This window comes from Microtus pennsylvanicus, chromosome 7 (genome assembly GCF_037038515.1).
Source record: "Microtus pennsylvanicus isolate mMicPen1 chromosome 7, mMicPen1.hap1, whole genome shotgun sequence".
Classification (NCBI taxonomy): Eukaryota; Metazoa; Chordata; class Mammalia; order Rodentia; family Cricetidae; genus Microtus; species Microtus pennsylvanicus.
In genome coordinates, this window is record NC_134585.1 from 124,700,821 (window position 1) to 124,718,716 (window position 17,896).

At 49.2% G+C, this 17,896-nt stretch overlaps 1 pseudogene; it reads right to left on the reverse strand.

The window, feature by feature from the left end:
* Positions 1 to 5,311: 5,311 nt before the first annotated feature.
* LOC142854111 (ETS translocation variant 3-like protein) lies at positions 5,312 to 16,466 on the reverse strand (annotated as a pseudogene).
* Between the last annotated feature and the right edge of the window lie 1,430 nt (positions 16,467 to 17,896).

Here is a 17,896-nt window from a genome sequence, read left to right on the forward strand (position 1 = left end):
CTCCTTTGGTGGCCCCACACAGGAACTGCTGTGCCTGGCAGAGAAGCAGGGCTGTGATTGGTGCAAACACAAAGCACCATTTGTAAGTGACTGTGATTGGTGGCATCCTATGGCTATGCAAGCAGGCTGCTCAGCCAGGCAGAGAGACACTTTGCTGTGCTGTCTCTGCTGCCTCTCCATGAGCTGCTGCAGCATTGGGCTATGAGCTGAAGAAGCTGATGAACAGCACAAGCTCAGCCAGGGCAGGGAGATGATGGCAAGAGGTGGCAGAGCCTGGGAGAAGGCTTGAGGAATCTTGACTGCCTGGGTCTATACACCTACCCTACACAAGAGGGCACCACCTACTGCTGCCTCTCCTTACTGTCAAGTCAGCCATCCAAAGACCAGTGCTCAGACTTCTCTTACTACCTGTGGCATCTGTCCAGATGGAGTGAAAGGAGTTCAGGCTGGGGATTGGCAACAATGGAAGACTGCTTTGCAGTTGGCATCCTGCAGCTGCATCTGGGCCAAGCTGCGGGGAGACTGCTTGGCTTTGCATCCTACCTCTGTAGCTTACCAGGAACGCTGCCCAGGCAGGTTGCTTTATCTCTCTGTACTATGGGTTGATAACAGGGCTTACCTCCTGAAGTTCCTGCATTGGTTGAAATGACACAGGAAGCATTGGTTGAAATGACACAGGAAGCTCTTAGGCCATGGCTAGTGTCTTAGCCACTGTTCTATTGCTGTGAAGAGACACCATAGCCAAGGCAACTCTTATAAAGAAAAACATTTAGTGTGTGTGTGGGGGGGGAGCGTTGCTTATAGTTCCCGAGGTTAAGTCCATGATCGTCATGGTGGGGAGTGTGGTGGCACAAAGGCAGGCATGGTGCTAAACAGCATCTGAGAGCTTCACATTCTGATCCTCAGGCAGCAGGAGCAGGCAGGGCACGGGTCGGGGGAGAGGGAGGGGGGGAGGGAGACTGGGTCTGGCATGGGGTTTTAAAACCTCCAAGTCCACCCTCAGAGACACTCCTCCTCTAACAAGGCCACACCTCCTAACCCTGCCCAAACAGTGTATCAACTGGGGCCTAAGCAGGCAGATACATGAGCCTATGGTGGAGGTGTTATTCAAATCATCACAGGTTGGCTCATAGTGAGTGATGTTTAAATGCAGTCTTTAAAAACATGATCCTCTCTGCAAGTAAGTTGAGTGACATATATGTAAACCTGTTACAATGTCATGAATTTTCACCCAGTATTTTCATCATGTCCCTATCTTCACGACAGCAGGGCATAGTAGAAAGCTGGGAACAGTAGCACAAACTAATCCCAGCACTTGTGTGGCAGAAGCAGGTGGATTGCTACAGGTTTGGGGCTAGCCTAGTTTATATAGAAAACTCTTTGCCAGGGCTACATAGTGAGACTGTCTCAATAAATAAAGAAAATCCAAAAACCAAGCAAGCAACCAGCCAAATTAATAATAAGCATTTAATAAATGTCTGCTGAATTGCATTTACAAGTGTATGTGTGTGCACATATATACGGTTGCATGAATATGGTCATTTAAGATTATATGTACCTGAAAAATTCACAGAGCCTAGTGACATCAATATGAACCCATTTCTTACATGTTTGTGGTGATATTAGTGTTAATAAGCCTACCATGCCTCCTACTGCAAGGCTGGCCATGTAAAGTATAGCCATTCAACGGTATGAATGCCTAACTTTTGCAGATGATCGTAAGAGACCTGTCATTCTCTTGCATCATGTTAGCTCATACTCAGAGTACCAGGGCGGTGCATGCCAAGGGCATCCGCCTTGGCTTGACTGCATCATGCCGTCACTTGCCACGATTGCTCTCTGCCATCTACCTTTGTGCAGGCACGTTCAACAATAACTTCACCAGGACAGAATCACCCAACACGAGGAAACGAAAGGGAGGGTGAGGACTATCCACACTGCCACCCACTCAGGAAAGCGAACAGCTGCTGCTGTTTCTAAGCCTCACACTTCTTCCAAGGCTCTGCTTCGTAATCTAGCGCACTTCACAAGCCCGTGCAGCACTGTCCTGAGAACACCAGACACTGAACTGATGCTCTGAGACAACCAGAGGCAAGCACCAAACTGTCAGATGTACCTGGAAAGAAAAGTGCTTACTTATAGAGTCACATGGAGAAACCACACAGAGTCAACTTCTAAAAGGCACCCTGTACACACAGTAACTCGCATACCAACGACTTTTAAATGCTATATAAATGGCTATAGTGACTGGTGACTAAGAAATTTATATTCCTGATCTGGCTCATCTTCCCTGTGATTTGAAACAACCCCTTCCCTCTGGGATCTCAGAGGTCCCTTCTGGCAGTCTGGGAGTTAGACTCCCAAAAGTCTCAAGCCCTTGTGAGTCTCCCAGGGTTTCTAGCAACACAGAGGAAGGCCCAGGAGCACAGTGGCTGCTGAGGATGCCCTGAGGTGCTGCTCTCGAGAAATCCTGAGTGCTCCCTGAGCCTTCCCCACCTGGGGCGGAAGGTCACAGGGTGCCAAGTGTATGATGTCTGGAGTTGGTGACTGATCTCCATTGCTGCCCTAGACAGACTGGCGCATTGATGTATTGACAACCATATCAAATACACCTGCCCATTGATGTATTGACAACCGTATCGAATACACCTGCCCATTGATGTATTGACAACCATATCGAATACACCTGCCCATTGATGTATTGACAACCATATCGAATACACCTGCCTATTGATGTATTGACAACTGTATCGAATACACCTGCCCATTGATGTATTGACAACCATATCGAATACACCTGCCTATTGATGTATTGACAACCGTATCAAATACACCTGCGCTTTGATGTATTGACAACCATATCAAATACACCTGCGCTTTGATGTATTGACAACCATATCAAATACACCTACCTGCCCTTTGATGCATTGACAACCGTATCAAATACACCCGCCTATTGATTGATGTATTGACAACCGTATCGAATACACCTGCCTACTGATGTATTGACAACCATATCGAATACACCTACCTGCGCTTTGATGCATTGACAACCGTATCGAATACACCTGCACTTTGATGCATTGACAACCGTATCGAATACACCTGCAGTTCACTTCCTCATCTCAGAGACTCCCAGTTGCCATCTCTCATAGAACTGGCACACAAGTCTAGTTCAGAGCTTTGAGTGCAGAGTAACAACTCTAGCCACCAGAGGGCGCTCTTGCAACATCTCCAACACTGCTTCCATCTCTGCCAGAAAACCTGGATTTGCTGAATTTACTGGATCTCAATCCTCATCCCAGGGCAGTTTCTCCCCCTCCCCCAGGAGATATCTAGCACTGTCTGGAGGTAGCTTGGGTTGTCACAGGCAGGTTGAGGCAGGTGCTTCTACTGTTTTCTGGGTATGGACCCATGTTCTGATAAGGATTCAGGAGTGTCCAGGACAGCTCTCAACAACAAATCACACAGTAAAAAATGCCAACGGTGTCATGTGGAAAAGGTCTGTGGTCTGCAGCAAAGAAAGCAGCGCCTGGAAGTGAGTCCTCACGATGGACTTTACTATCCTGAAGGACAATCTTAGCATTTCTCATTACCAGAAATAGGGAATTACAATCCCCACACACCACTAAGAGGAGGTGGGACCAGGTGAAGAACACATAATTTCTTTTTATGAAGAAACCCTTGTCCTTAGGGCTAGCCACTCTGAACAGGATTCGGGCCCAATGAGTGTACCATCCACTTCCTGGTGCCACGCTAGGCAACACTGCTTTGTCACCTAAACCGAGAACAGTGACAGAAAAGTCCTGTGCTGGTTTTTACAGTTCTGGGAATGAGACAGAAGCACCGGGAGAAGCAGGAAGTGGTTTTCACTGTGGCAGTGAGGAATGCTGGGAAAGGGCCTGCATTTGTTTGTTTCTTGACATTGGGCTGAGAGAGGGGGACAGAGACCCCTTCTCCTTGGGATCATCTTGGCCTTTCTGTGCACGAGGCTTATGCTTGTCCTCTGCCGCTCTCCTTACCTGTTCCAGGTGACCGACAGTGCGTTGTAAACGTGAGCGAGGCTCCAAGAGGAACTTGGAATGGGCAGAGGAACCCTCTAGGCCTTTCCAGCTCGTGAGCTGAAGACAAATCCGAGCCTGTAATCGGTAGCCTGGAGGCAGGAAAGCAGCTTGGTGCAGTAGCCGTGGCTTCTGCAGACTCCTCCCATTGACTGTCTGCCTTCAGATTCAGCAGACTCGCGAATGTGTTCCCTATACTCTGCCACCAGGGGCGTCAAGTCGGCTCTGCTGCTCAGCCTTAGGAGCCCAGCACAGGCAGAAGGAATTGAGCTCCAGCTAGCTTCTCTTCCACTTTGACCTTTAGAGTTTTGTCCAGAGCTCCTCTACAGAGGTCTTAAGGTCTTTCTTTGGAACCCAATTCCCTCATTTCCCTGTCGCTCTGGGGCTCCTGCCTGGTTCACCTTTCTCTCTCTCAGGTGTGGTGGTAGAAGAAAGGAGCTTGGCTGGCTGATTCCAGTCCCACTCCAAGTCTCTGGCCCTCCTGTGATTTCCCATCAGGACTCCTGGTTTGCATTTAGCGCCGCCAATGATGGGAACACAGAAGGAATACAGCCAAGCCTGGGGTGCACTCGAGGGAGGCTGTTGGCCAAGAGGGCAGTTTGCCAAGAGCATTTTTATTCACACTTAGCAGTGGAGTATTGCAGAGATGAGAAAACCAACTCTTCCCTCACTCTACACTTGCAAGAACCTTCCTGGGACAGAGGTTCCGAGTGGCTGAGCAATCAGAGGAGGGCAGAGGAACACGAAGGGATGGGAGAGGTCCTGGAAACCTTAGAAATGATGGGGAAATGAACCCAGAAGAAGAAAGAGACCTTAAGACTTAAGCCAAACAAGCCCTGTCTGCTCCAGCCTAGCCCCTTAACTCTCTCCTGTGGGCAGGCATGGGGCAATTCAGTGATGGAAACCCTTAATCTCACGCCTATCCAAAAGAGTTCAGATCAATAATGTCTCCTTAGTCTGATAATGATTTGATAGGAGGGGAGGGGCCCATCCCCACATTTCCACCGGGTCCTCCAGTGAGTGTCTAACCAGGAGGGGAGCAAATGTGGGGGCTGGGAGAAAGGGGAGGGGCCACTCCTTGACCTCTTTCTCTCCAGTTAAGGGGAATCCAAAGGTCACATGGTTCCGAGGTTCTCTGGGGGGGGACATGGGGCTCCTTTCCCAAGTTTGAGTTCCTGAATTTCTGGGAGAGTCCCTCATTGGAGTCCAGGTACCCCTTTGTCACTGAAGCCTCTCACTAGTGTCCTCTCTTAACCTGGCCAGAAGGGGTCTGGGAGCCAAGGACCTGGTTTGCAGGACCCTGAAAGTAGCTGCTCTGAGGAGAAAAGAGGTCAGATGGGCCCTGGAAGGTGGGTCCAGTCACAGCAGAGGTGAGTGCAGGAATGAAGGAGGCAAAGCTGGGAAGGTCATCTTGGAGGTTCAGGAAAGAGAAACAGGAGCCTTGCCAGCCTGGGCCCAGGGCTGAGCCAAAACCTAGAGAGGGCGGGGTCAAGAGGACACCCCTCCCTAGATGCTCCTCTACCTCCTTTCCCTCCCTCCCTCCCTCCCTCCCTCCTTCCCTCCCTCCCTCTTCCCTCCACCCCTCCCCTTCCCTTTCCCTCAGACAGACTCCCCAGCTAGGCTAGCTGAAGATGGCCTTGAACTCCTGCCCATCCTGACCCCACCTCCTGAGTGCTGCTGGCTTCACAGACCTAGGGCTTCGTGCCTGTTAGGTAGGTGCTTTCCTGATGGGGCTCCAGCTTCTTCCCTAGCAGTCCTGCCTCCCCTTCAGCGGGGGGGGGGGGGGGCTCATCTCCCTCCCTTTTTTGGCTCTTGTTTGGTTCCTCTTACTTCTCCTAGACGGAACTGGCTGAGACTCTGCCAGTCTTGTGGGAGCACTTGCTTCTGCTCTCCTCCCTCTCTTCTCCTTTCCTGGGACAAGGGACACTTGGCTCTAGTTAGGTCTGTGCCTATTTCTTTAATGTTGGTGTCCCTAGCGTTGTAGGAGCAGGAACTGTTATTGGCTTTTGTTATAATTTTAAAAATGGCGCAGGAGAGCGAGAGAGAGAGAGAGAGAGAGAGAGAGAGAGAGAGAGAGAGAGAGAGGCCATCATGTGATTTTTTTTAATTGGGGGAGGGAATGAGGCAGAGAGACAGAGACAGAGAGACAGGCAGAGAGAGGCAGGGAAGGAAGGGTGGATGGGTTTGCCTTTTAAACAGGGCTACCCTGAGCAGCTCAGAGTACTACCTGAGCACTGGCCAGGGCATCCTTCCAGGTGACGGGGGCAGGCCAGCAGAATGCCTAAATGCTAACAGCTTTATTCTCCCCTGTCTTTAGTTAAGACTTAATCTAGTACAGATCAAGTCCTCAGTAAAAATGTGCTGAGAGATTAAATGCACAGCCTGTGTCCTCACCCAGCGAATCCATCCTTCCTCTAGCTACCTCTGCTCAAAGGTGCCAAATTTTAGCTGGGTAAAGAATTGGCTGTGGGACCAAGCACTTGTCACATAAACACGGAGGCCTCTGTCTCCTCATCCATAAAGTCCTTTCTCCTGGTTAAGATCACATGACATCTGCTAAGAGTGGCTGTAAGAAGAGGCCGGTGAACTTCAGGACTGAGGCCTAGGGCCATCTGTGGGACCACAGCCTTTCCCTTCTGTCTGATGCTAGTCCTATAGCTTTCTTCCTCTTTTCATTGCCTCCAGATCCACCTTATTTCCCTCCCACCTGCCAGGCCCACAGGGCTCGCCCAGGCTGACAGAGCTCCACTCTGTTTTCCCATCTCAGCATGCCTCCTTGAAATGCTACACCTTTCTTTCTTTCTTTCTTTCTTTCTTTCTTTCTTTCTTTCTTTCTTTCTCTCTCTTTCTCTCTCTCTCTCTCTCTCTCTCTTTCTGTCTCTCTCTTTATCTCTCTCTCTTTCTTCCTTCCTTTCTTTTTTTTTTCTTTTTTACAAGGCCACATCATTTAACTAAGAGACAAACGGGGCCACATGGGTGTAATATAATGAATGAAAACTGGGAAGGCAGATCAAGTATTACTTAATATAACCCGTTTATTAGCTAGGAATATTTATCAAGTCAGATTCATAAGGAATTAAAATAGTCAGAATGATTCTCCATGAGAAGACATGTGGACTCCTCTCTGCAGGGTGTCTTCTCTCTGTAGACCAGTATCTTTCCCTCTGGACTCGTAGATGCAGTAAGGACTGTTGTGATCCCAGGAGCTCCTGGGTCAGGGTCATGTCTACTTTGTAGCTGATTAGGCATGTGGAGGAGATATTTTGGAGTCTTTCCATTTCCTGATTCTGGTTGAGTGTCCCTGTGCTCCTCTATCCAACACTGGTTTCCTCTCTTGGCACCATATGATCTGAGTGAGTGTGGAGGGAGGGCAGGCGGAACAGTGGCATGTGCACATGACCGCTGCCAGTTCTCACGCCTTCATCTCTTCAGGGCCCAAGTACGGGGAAGTGTGTGTCTGTGTGGTGTGTGTGTGGTGTGTGTGTGTGTGTGGTGTGTGGTGTGTGTGTGTGTGTGGTGTGTGGGGGAGGGTTGTGTGTGTGGTGTGTGTGTGTGTGGTGTGTGTGTGGTATGTGTGTGGGGGTGTGTGTGTGGTGTGTGTGTGGTATGTGTGTGTGGTGTGTGTGTGGTGTGTGTCTGTGTGGTGTGTGTGTGTGTGGTGTGTGTATGTGTGTGTGTGGTGTGTGTATGTGTGTGTGTGTGGTGTGTGTATGTGTGTGGTGTGTGTGTGTTGTGTGTTGTGTGTGTGGTTGTGTGTGTGGTGTGTATGTGTGTGTGGTGTGTGTGTGAGTGTGTGGTGTGTGTGGTGTGTGGTGTGTGTGTGTGTGGTGTGTGTGTGTGTGGTGTGTGTATGTGGTGTGTGTGTGGTGTGTATGTGTGTGTGGTGTGTGGTTGTGTGTGTGGTGTGTATGTGTGTGTGGTGTGTGTGTGAGTGTGTGGTGTGTGTGTGGTGTGTGTGTGTGTGTGGTGTGTGTGTGAGTGTGTGGTGTGTGTGTGGTGTGTGGTGTGTGTGTGTGTGTGTGTATGTGTGTGTGGTGGGAAGGAAAGCAGGATGTACAAAAGTTGGGTCTTATAGTTTCCCAAAGGGATCAGCTTGGTGTCTTCAGCACTCTGGTGCTTGGAGATTGGTCGGGTGGAGGAACAGAGAAGCCCCTCGTATGCCAGACTGATGGCCCAACCACCCTGCATCCATGGACTGCACCATGACCTGCTCTGTGGATGGGTAAAGGTTTGTGGTCCTAACCCTCAGAAGCAGAGAGGCATGAATCTCTGCAGAAGATAACCTGGGTTGGATCTTTCCAAAGAAAGTCAGGCCTGGTTGCCTTGGGAGCTGCTAGCATCCACCAGTGTCCACACTCTCTCCTCACTCCAGTATGCAGTGCTATCCTAGCTTGCTACAAGTCCCTCTTTCTGGCCCAGGCTTTAAATTCTTGGTCTCTTTTCTCCCTGTAAGCTCAGCTAAGCCTGTGTGCATGTTGGGTGTCTGCTCAGTCACTTTGCCAAGGAAGTCTTCCCTGGTGTCCCTCACACTCTCAGTGTCCCCTTTGTGTTATGCAGCAGTTATAATTGTGTAACTATTGGTAACCACCTTTAAGCCTCCTGACTAAGAGCCAGTCCTAGAAGGACAGCATTACTCACATCTGGACTTCAGACCCTGGTGCATTAAACAGGAGGAAATTAAATGTCTGACGGGAGAAGAAAGAGTAACATGGGCTTTGTCTACCTCTCGTCAGCTGAGACTCCTTCACTCCGTTGCTCTATACTCTCCTTAGATTGTCTTAACAACAACAAGCTGGGTGTGGTCATGCACATCTTTAATCCCAGTACTGTGAGTTTGAGGCCAGCCTGGTCTACAGAGTGAATTCCAGGATGGGCTCCAAAGCTACAGAAAAACCTTGTCCCCCCCCCAAAAAAAAACCCACAAAAATTCAAAACAGCAACAACAAAATTCCCAATGGCGGCTAGAGAAATTCTGCTCTTCCGGAAGACCTGAAGTCTGTTCCTAGCACCCATGTCAGAGGACTCACAGCTGTCTCTAATTTTAGCTCCAGGGTATTCAATACCTCTGGCCTCTTTAAGGCACCTGCACACACGTGAACATACCCACATGCAGACACACTCCCCTACGCATAATTTAAAATAATAAAAACAAAATTAAAAGCCTTCCAATGACAGCCTGGTTCCTTCTCTAATTCCAGCCACACACAGCCTACATACAATTGTTCACTGTATGTAACCTTATGGTAGGGTTACAGGCTGATAAACACACTGTGAGTTAAAAGTAATACAGTCAAAAGCATGGGTGTCGACAGCCGACAGAATGAGTCAGTTCAGCAGTGACTGTGGACTTGGGTGTTAACTGTCAGGATATGTGGATCGTTACAGTGACGGCTTCCTGTACCTCCTGCTGACTTGCAGTGGGAAGGTCAAACTTCAAAATTCTAGATATGTTTCCTGACACAGAATGCGTATTACCTTTATATTGTATCATAAGGCCTAGAAATCTTAAGTTAAATCGTTGTCAGATTGGAACCTTTCTGACAACAATGAAGTCTAGGGCTTGGGGATGTGGTGTATAAAGACCCATCACCTGTGCCAAAAAAAAACCCAAATAAATAAAATGAAAATCTAAAACATATCTCTTCCTCTTGGACCCTCTGCTCATAGGAGAAAGTCCAGCGCTCTTCAAATGGTTTCAAATGAGGCCTTTTGGACCTGGGTAGCTGTTGGCTTAGCAACCGCCTCCCACACCTCCTTCACCTTCCCACCCTCCTTGATGTTACACTGACAGTAGCAGCCTTCCAGATGCACCATACTTGCTCTGTGCCAGGGCATCTTTGCCTCCCTTCCCCTCTTCTAGGGAGCTAGAGTCCCCATCTGTGCCCTCCTGGCACCTGTAGGAACCAGCAGTCCTCCCATCTCTACTTCCTGTCAGATTCTGTGTTTCTGACTGTCCATCTTTCATGTTTGAGCCCCATGCCAGGTAAATAGAACCCCTAAACATTGTCTGAACAGAAATCCCTTATCTCATACCTACTTGGGCATATGTTCCACCAGGCAGGTGCCGGGAGGCTCCCCTCCTTTGTTTAAGACCCCCACCAATTCAGTCCTCAATGCTCACCACTGAAGCTGCTGTTTCCCCTTCTCTCCAGAGGTTTCCAGTGACTCCTTCCAGTGGCCCAATGGGTGCATAGCATGCTACGCAGGGGCTAGCGAGGGAGGAGAAGGAAAGCTGGAATGGGACAGGCTCTCTCTGGTATCTAGTCTTCTAAGACACAGCAGGACCTCACTCTGTTGTTAATATGACAAAAGATTCTCATACAGATTCCTAAGCAGCCAGTGACTGCTGTGGGTTGCCAACTATTGCAGATGCCCCGGACCCTCTCCTGGACCCCTGTCCTTACCTATGATAAGTACCACTGCTAAAAAAGGATGCCTAGCACAGAAATCATCCTTCCTCACAGGTAGACTGGAGTACTTAGGGACTAGAAGATGGAAGAACACTGGAGACCAGTCTCTAAGATGGAGAGTGGCCTGGGGTGTCCTGTCAGAGTTCTAAGGACAGGGGCTGCCTTCATGCCTACTTCACTCTACACGGCCACAGGCACCAAGGCTGGCTGACACATGGCAGTGGACCCCAGCAGCAGGTGAGGGGGGCGGGTGCCCACCCTCTCCATGGAGGACAGTTGGCTACAGTGAGCCTACTGAAGGTGAACTTGTAGGTAAACTTCTCACCTTTGCTCTTGTGCAGGATCCTCTTATGGTAGTAATACCTAGAGAACTGAGAAAAGAAGAGACACGGCGTCTCCTCCATCAGTCTAGCCGGCCCTAGAGAACACCAGCCGTCTTCCCACAGTGAGGGCATATCCCAAGCCTTTCCACAGTGGGAAGCAGCCTGGAGTGCCAGGAACCACAGCCCTTTTCCTTCAACTCTGCCTCTTGTACTGCTGGCCACCTCTTCTTACCTGAGGGCCCGGCTCAGCTTGTCATGGTTCATCTGTGGCTTGCACTTCCTGCGGCCCCAGAGGCGAGCCACTTCATCTGGATCCTTGATGACAAACTCCCCATACTCTCCCTGCTGCCAGGCGATGACATGGCGGAACTCTTCCTTCTGCAGCAGTTCCAGGATGAAGTGCCACAGCTGGATCTGCCGGGAGCCTGGCGACGACTCAGGCCCTCCCTAAGTCAACGTTGAGAGCATGGGGAGGATGCAGCGAGCCTCACCTGAGATCTAGTAGTTGGTAGGTGGTCAGGGCGCCTTCTGAGAGACAGTTGTGGTGTATGACATATGAGTTTGGACCTCAGGCCTGCTGAAAGCAAGGGGGAAAACGGAGGTTAGGAAGGACAGAAAAGGAGCTAAGGCAAGTGTTTCCAAGCCCAACCTGGGGAAGCTCTTGGTTCAGAGGCGACTCCCAGGTGGTGACTGAGGTCAAAGTCTAAGGAGAAAAGACAAATGGCGTGCATCCTGACCCTTAATCTACCAACTATTGCTTTTGGTTATTTTGAGACGGGTTCTCACGTAGTTCAAGCTGAGTCTCACACTACAGAGCTGAAGCTGACCTTGAACTCCTGGCCCTGTTGCCTCCACCCTCTGAGTGTTGAGATGCTGGCATGTGCCACGACACTTGACCCCCTCCTTCTGGTAGCTTTACAACAGCTTCACATTTGAGAAGGTTAGGGATTTTTGTGTTGTTTCCATCAAAGCTCAAAGGCCTGGTGCACAGCTGTCAAGAAGTGATTGACAGAATAAATGAATGCCACTCACTTTCCAGTGGCCTCATTCTTTTGTTGTGCCATTTAAAAAAATGTTACCGCCTTCACGTCTGTCACCCCAAAATTATGTAGGATCTAGTCTTCATTTTGTATTTTTCCTCCAAAGTTGTTGCCTCCTTTCAGGGTAGCTTAGGGTAGCACCCACTTTTAAAATCTCCCAGAGATCGGAGCTGGAGAGAAGGGACAGATTTGAGTGAGTGGACAGATAGACGGACAGCATGAGAAGATGGGACTGAAATTTGCAATGAAGGCATGTTTCTCCAGTCTTGTCCATGTGCGTCAGGGAGGTAGAGGCATGTCTGGCTAGGGCCAGGGCTGTATCCAACTGGACCATAGCCCTTTCTGTTTTTTCAGCATGGCCATGCTCCAAAGCTCCTGTGGCTGTGAATGCCTTTTAACTCCATTCTCCTCTTGGTGGGAGGGAGCTGCAGCCCCTACCTGGGAGCTTCCCAGGCTGTCTCAAGATTGCAGCCAGCCTGAAAGGAGCCAGCCTACGTGTTATAGATACTTTTGTTCCTGGAAAAGGGAGCCTATAGCACTGACAGCCAATGTGGCACCAGGATTCAGGAGTTCTAAAGAGGCAAGTAGTATGGAATCTTCATGAATTTGTGTGTCGTTTTTGTTCACTGTGATGCTAATCTCATATAGTTCTATTTTCAGTTTATCTGCTGTGCAAGTCTGCACTGAATAGTATCTTGTTTGTTTGTTTTGACAACTGTGCTCCCCTTGGAGCTCAGGAACCTTGGCTGTCTTGTGCTGGCCATTTGAACCACATCCTGGCACCATGCCTTGTATTTGTAGGTGATTAATGAACTGTGGGTAAGGAAGAAGGATCTTGCTGGTTTTTGGTGTGTGTTGGGGGAAGCAGTTTTAGAACTATCCTTGGTAAGACAGGCTTGCCCGAGGAGGCTAAGGGAGGAGAGGAGGCATTGAAGCAAACCTGGGTTGAAGAGAGGGAACTGGTGCAAGATGCTGGCTTATGCTGCCACTGATGGAATGTGAACAGTGTACAAGAGGACCAGGGAAGGATAGACAAGAGGGCTACGGAGCAGGATGGGGAGCCTGCTCTTGGGATAGCTCAGGCAAGTTACATGGTCTTAGCTCTGGGACTCCCATGCTGGTGAGTTCAGCATGAAAGAAGTACTGTTCTCATCTAGAACTTAGTAGGTCTGGAGGGCACACAGAGACTGGTGTGCAGCAACCTCCTGTCATTCTAGAAAAGACTTAAGAAGAGAGAGGGTGACTTGAACAAGGCCCATCTGAGTAGCAACAATCAGTCTTAGAACTGAGCTTGCAGTGTTTCCCTAGGACTTGAAAATGTCACCTGTAGCTGTGCAGCTCGACTTTAATGAGCATGAGAATTATCTGAAGTCTTTTCAAAATGTGGATCTTGATCACACAGGCTGGCGGGACCTATGGCAACACACATCTGATGTGCTGTGAGCTGTTGTGGCCACGAGTCCCTAAACTGTTTGAGTGTCAGGAACCCCCGGGGGCATAGTAGGTCTTAGAGGATTATGGAGCTTTCCCAAGGTCATTCGCAAAGTGAAAGACTGGGAAACAAGACCTCAGATCAAGATTTCTAAGATTCTAGTTGGGCATGGTGTATATGCCTACAAACTCCTGACTCAGGAGGTAGAGGTAGGGAGATCATCACAGGTTGAGGTCAGCTTGGGCTACATAGAGAGTTCTAGGACAACTGGAGTTATACAGTGAGACCCAAAGAAGAGGAGGAGGAGGAAGAGAAGAAAAGAGGGGATCCAGAGCTGTGGACATATAGAGTTAATCACAAGTATAAGTCCCAGAACTAGGCACATTTAGGTTCTCTAGCCCTTGCTTGTGAGAGGGTTATCCTCACACCTTCATGAGAAAAGAATAAAAGGAAGAAGGAAAGAAAGGAAGAAAGAGAGAAAGAAAGAATGAATGAATTACACAGTTCAGCCATGGAGATAGGCAGACTGCTGTACCTCCTCCTCTACATGAAAAAAGACAAAACAGTTGTGGGTCATGACTTCCCAGAACTTAGGAGGCAGAGGCAGAAGGGTCAAGAGTTCAAGGCCAGCTAAACAGCAAATACCAGGCCAGCCTGGGCTGTATAAGACCTGTCCCAATAAACAAGAAAAGAGACAAACCAAACACAGCATAAGCAAATGGCTGTCAGAACCCAAATGTGCAGCCAGAATGGAATGCGGCTGGGGACACTGACTTTCCTGGTCTCGATGCAGTAGCTTCCTACCCAGATGGACCATGTTTGTGTGTTGCTCATGAGTCCTCAAGAAGCTTGCCAGTTCTGCGTGTGGGAAACCTTAGTGCTAGGAAGTCCTGCCAACAGTCTCCTGAAATCCTTCCTTTCCTACCTGAGGCCCTGAACTTAGGGAAGTGGAGGCTTCCTTAAGAAGAGCAGCTCTGCCACCACGGGTGACAGTGGTCTGTCACTTGACCTTAATTCCTCGAGGGTCAGTGTGTATGTGTGTGCACGTGTGTGGAGGTCAGAGGACAATTTTGCTCTGCAACTGCTTCTCTGCTGAGCCATCTAGCTGATCTCTTGTGTCACGAGAACTTTCCTGACTGGGAGCATCCCACTCTGTGCTCTCCGACCTGTTCTCTGGGCCCCAACTCTGGGCCCTTGCTGCACACACAAAGATCGGCCACATTCTATTCACTGCTGTGAGCAACCCTGCAACACCGTGGCGAGATCATCACAGTGGCTGATAGGATGTTAAAAAGGACCATAGCCCAGCCTGGAATGACCATCGCAGGTCTCCAGAGCATTGTGTTTCTGAAGGGCTAGAGCAGTACATGATTATCATCATCACCGTCGTTCCGATTCCCAAGAATGCTAATCCCCTTGGCTGGTGTAGGTGTTCGTTACAACACAAGTAGGTTCTAGGTCAGTATTTAAAGAAGCAGTATAGATAACAATACGGAGGAAGGCTTAAGCTGGGCGTGGCTCCAAAGAAAACCTCCCAAGCTGCTTCTCTCTCCACACTTGCAGCTGATGTGAACTAGGACCGCCACGGGTTCAGGATGAGGTGCTGCTCTTGCTGCTAAGTTGCCACTGATTCCTCACAATAACCTTTGAGTTTGGTATTGGCTACATTTTGTAAGCTGAGGAAACAGAGGCTCAAAAAGATTAAGAGACTCGCTCAAGATCCTGCCAAGTGGTAGAGCCAGACAGGAGCAGGTCTGTCTGACTCCAGGCGCTGAGATTTAATTGGTCAACTCAGGCAGAAGAGTTGAAACTCTAAGGAAAGAGGCAAGGCTGTCAGGAGGCCCTTGCCCCAAAGGAGACTGTCCAACCAAGCCTGATCTGTGGGCTCTTGGCCAGAAAAATTTCAACAGTAGCTCCAGAAAACCAGAGGCCAGTTGTGCAGTGGGTAAAACATGAGAAAGATAGGAAGACACAGACAGGAAGACAGACACATACACACACACATAGAGACAAGGACACATGTGCGCATATAGACCTATATACATATGCATACAGACACACACAGATACAAGCATATAGACACACACAGACTTCTACATACAGACATACACACAGAGACACATACAGACACATACACAACAGAAACACACAGATACACAGAGAGCAACACAACACAAACACTCATGGATGCATTCAAATACACACACACATAGGGGCACACACATAGACACATACATACAGAAACACACAGACACACATAGACACAGATACACACAGACACATACTCAAAGGCACACACAGACAGACACACATTTAGAGACAGACACACACACACATGCTAGCATTTGAGCATATGTTTATGTAGAAACACACAGTGAAAGTAATTTGAAGTGCTGAATGGGTAGCTCACACTTGTGAACACAGCAGCTGAAAGGCAGAGACAGGAGGTTTGCCCCAAGTTCAAAGCCAGCCTGAGCTACAAAAGAGAGTCTTAGGCCAGCAAAGGTGCCATAGGCAGGCTGTGCCTCAAACAAAACAAATCAGTGAAAGTTATAAAAAGGAAGTCACACTGTCATTGGAACCTTTGAACCTAGGGACCAGTTGGCCAGATGAAATGGACAAAACCTGGGCTTTTTGGTGCTCTACTGAGTCAGCAGAGAGGCCTGCGGATGAGCAAAGCCACAAGAGGTGGAGAGACACAGACCATAAGCCTGAAAGAGCCAGGCAGCGAGCTGGATCCTGGGCAGTGAGGTCCAGAGGAGGGCCTAGGGGCCAGAAGGGCAAGAGAGAGACAGTCATGGTGACAGCCAGCAGGAGAGACCTCAGAAATCTCAGAGGGCCCAGATATAGAATAGGCTGCTGCTTTCCTCGAGAAAGTCCCCATGATTGGGAACCTCTAATATCCCCCTGGATCTTAGCAGGCAGGGCTAGCAGGCTGTGCTGATATCACTAAACTGTAAAGGGGGCTGTGACCTTGGGTGTGGCAGCTGGGGACCTTGGGGGGGGCAGCCAGCTTCCTTTCGCATCTCTCTATCTCCTTTCCCTTCTCCCCTGGCTGAGGATACTTGGTATCCCCCTCCCCACCTTCCTTGGGAATGGCAACTTCTGGGGAGACTCCCTCGACTCCACCCTCACGGGTCAGATTTCCACCTCACCTCTGGTGCAGCCCCACCCCTGCGGCCCCGCCTGTGGCCACTCATTCTACTCATTCTACCTTCTTTAGGGGCAGCAGGGTTGAACAAGTTTTGAATTCCAAACTCAGACATCCTATGCCAGCTCCCATAAGGTTGACGGGAACAGGTAGTTAAGGTTGACGGGAACAGGTAGTTAAGGTTGACAGGAATGGGTAGTTAAAGGTTGACAGGAATGGGTCGTTAAGGTTGACAGGAATGGGTAGTTAAGGTTGACAGGAATGGGTAGTTAAGGTTGACAGGAATGGGTAGTTAAAGGTTGACAGGAATGGGTCGTTAAGGTTGACAGGAATGGGTCGTTAAGGTTGACAGGAATGGGTAGTTAAGGTTGACAGGAATGGGTAGTTAAGGTTGACAGGAATGGGTCGTTAAGGTTGACAGGAATGGGTAGTTAAGGTTGACAGGAATGGGTAGTAAAGGTTGACAGGAATGGGTAGTTAAGGTTGACAGGAATGGGTAGTTAAAGGTTGACAGGAATGGGTCGTTAAGGTTGACAGGAATGGGTAGTTAAGGTTGACAGGAATGGGTAGTTAAGGTTGACAGGAATGGGTAGTTAAGGTTGACAGGAATGGGTAGTTAAGGTTGACAGGAATGGGTAGTTAAAGGTTGACAGGAATGGGTCGTTAAGGTTGACAGGAATGGGTAGTTAAGGTTGACAGGAATGGGTAGTTAAGGTTGACAGGAATGGGTAGTTAAAGGTTGACAGGAATGGGTCGTTAAGGTTGACAGGAATGGGAGTTAAGGTTGACAGGAATGGGTCGTTAAGGTTGACAGGAATGGGTAGTTAAGGTTGACAGGAATGGGTAGTTAAGGTTGACAGGAATGGGTAGTTAAGGTTGACAGGAATGGGTAGTTAAAGGTTGACAGGAATGGGTCGTTAAGGTTGACAGGAATGGGTGTTAAGGTTGACAGGAATGGGTAGTTAAGGTTGACAGGAATGGGTAGTTAAGGTTGACAGGAATGGGTCGTTAAGGTTGACAGGAATGGGTAGTTAAAGGTTGACAGGAATGGGTCGTTAAGGTTGACAGGAATGGGTGTTAAGGTTGACAGGAATGGGTAGTAAAGGTTGACAGGAATGGGTAGTTAAGGTTGATGGGAATGGGTAGTTAAGGTGGACAGGAATGGGTAGTTAAGGTTGACGGGAATGGGTAGTTAAAGGTTGATAACAGACAAAGAAACAAACAAAAACCCCACCCTCACAGATGCTCTGGGGAACCAGGGCTTAGGAGACTGGGCCATGGCGTGGCTGTCACTGGCTTCAGTCTGGCCCCCACCCCTCCTCTGACTTTCCAGCCTCCCTTCCCAGCCGTGGCCTCCTCTCGTTGGGTTGTTTCTCTGTGCTCTCCTCCTCCGCTCTCTCAGCCTCAGTTTCAGCACTCGTCCCTTCTGTGCTGCCCGCCTCGTCACGTCACCTTTCTCACCCCTGCCTCTCAGAGGCT